The sequence below is a fragment of the Nannospalax galili genome, unplaced genomic scaffold (genome assembly GCF_000622305.1).
Source record: "Nannospalax galili isolate Female #2095 unplaced genomic scaffold, S.galili_v1.0 scaffold18, whole genome shotgun sequence".
Classification (NCBI taxonomy): Eukaryota; Metazoa; Chordata; class Mammalia; order Rodentia; family Spalacidae; genus Nannospalax; species Nannospalax galili.
Window position 1 is genome coordinate 53,809 of NW_008346548.1, and position 2,345 is coordinate 56,153.

Here is a 2,345-nt window from a genome sequence, read left to right on the forward strand (position 1 = left end):
CTCACCTATTTTTTTAGTGTCTTCATCTCACCGTTGGATGTTGACCCCGTCCCTCTGATACTGCCTTCATAGAAGGGCCCTGTTCCTTCACAGACTTTCAGCTCCAAGATGGAAGAGGAAATGGAGAAAACTCTCCTAGAGCAGGGTAGTCTAAGAAACTGAGAATCAAGTAGGAAGCCCTAACCATAAGGACTGGGGCTCAAACACAGCAACAGTTCTTATCCAGGCTTGGACACACAGCTCAATCTGTGACTGCATGCACCTCTAAGAAGAAATATGTGTTACCCATAGCACTTTCCTGGGATCCTCCACAACTGATCCTCTCATCTGTCATTTAGGTAGATCAGGGTCCCAGACTTTCTGCCTAAAGTTCTCAGCAGCAACTCAGGATGGACACGTGTTCCTCTGTCTTTCTGTCTACAAAGAGCATAGCTAATTCAGTTGCCTCTTGCTGCACCTGACTCTCATTCTCTCCCCCAGTAAGGTGTGGAGAAGTTCAGCATCCCAGTTCCCTTCTCTCACACCATCTGGAAGGCCTATTTGACCAGGCTTCCTGGTTATGTGGAATATGACACCATCAGAAAGTAGACTGTACAAATCTGCACACATGTATCTATTTGCTTGTGAAAGTAAAGGCCATCCTCACCTGCACTTTTCTGATCATTACGGAAATGGATCAGACATTCCTCTTCTCAAGATTATTCTTTCTCTCAAATATTTGTGTACTCTTCAAACACATGCTTAGAAGTTGGAAGAGCAAGCTTTTCCTGATTTTGCAAATGCAAAGATACTTTCCATGAAATATTATATGTTTTTTTTAATTTCTTTCCAAACTGCTCTCAAGTTTGCAATTTGTTTTCTGTTATTCTTTATTCCTTAAAAATTTTTGGTTTCCATAGGTCATATGAAGGCCATCAGTTAGTTGTGCTAATCAAACATCTAAAAAAATAAATGTTCAAACGTGTGGCTGACTAGCTCTGATTCTTTCAAGACAGTCCTGGTTTCTAACGCAAAAATGGATCTGATAAGGAAATGTGTACAGAAAAGCCCATTCAACTAGCCCTGTGGCCCAAAGTGAATAAATTCAAAGACATACTATCGTTTTGGAAGCTTATTTGAGTCAACTGAAACAGGAAATAGGAAGGACCTTATAGAAAGGGGCGGGAGACAGGGACTGAACCGCTGTATTTCTATGTTCTGTTCCTGTCTTTCTTGTACTATAATGTCACAGTCATGGTCATTTCTGTTCCAGAGCTAAAACCCTGGGTAAAACCTGCTTTTATAAACAGCAACTCTATATGACAGTGTTGTTAGTTTTCTATACATTACAGATACTATGGTTGGAGGTCATATGCCTTATCTGGGACCTCAGTGTGAGTGAGTGCTGGGGTGAAGGGGAACCACCAGAGGGCTGGGGCATGGTGGGGATCTAGAACAATGCCTGTGCTAACCAAGTTTACTTTGCTCTTTAAATGCAAAATCAAGGCCAACCTTGAAGGTCACGTACAGGGGGCAGGTAACAGAAGCAGTGAGGTGAGGAGGCTATTGACTGAGGATTAGGAGAAGTAAGAACTGCACAGCTGGCACAGGACAGAGATGCAGCAGCCCGAGGGCCAAGCTGTGCCCATAAAATATGATCTCTTTACACCTCAGACAAACGCTGGGGAGGCAGCCCCACCTGTTCATGCCGGATGCCTGGAAGATTAGTCTGGTTTTATTTTAGCAGCAAGCCCATGGAAAACTGGAATCTATCTGGGGAAGGGACTTTCTGTGACTGAAGGTGATCCCTGAGCCTGTTCCTTAGGGCCAAAACAAGTACAACTGCTTCCCTTGTGACTCCAAACACCCAGCAGAATGTTGTATGGGGTTACAAAGTGCATGGGTCAGCGAATCAAATAATACCTCAATGTTTCTCATTCTGAGTGACAGTCATTCTACCTTGTGGGGCAAAGGAGGAGCAAAGAGAAACCTCCTTGGAAGCAACAGTCAAGTCTGAGACGATCACAGGGTCAAACCTTTAGTCTGTGGGTGTCCACCTACTCCTTGCGTGACCTCAGGTAAGTTGCTGAAGCTCTGATCCTTAGCACAGGTCCATGCATTGCACAGGGCTAACAGAGCTGTGTAGGCACAGGACTCCTACCAGCACAAAGCTCATCCTCAGCTCCTACCTCTGGATGCCCACAGGGACACGGGACAACAGCAGAGCCTTCAGCTGAGCTGGGCTCTCTCTCTACTTGAACTCTCTATAGAAGCCCCCTGCCCTGTTTCCTTCCCTCAGCTCAGAAGTGCCTTCCCCTTCAGAGGCACTGCCCAAGATTGTCACCTCTCCATCCCCAGTCTCCTCT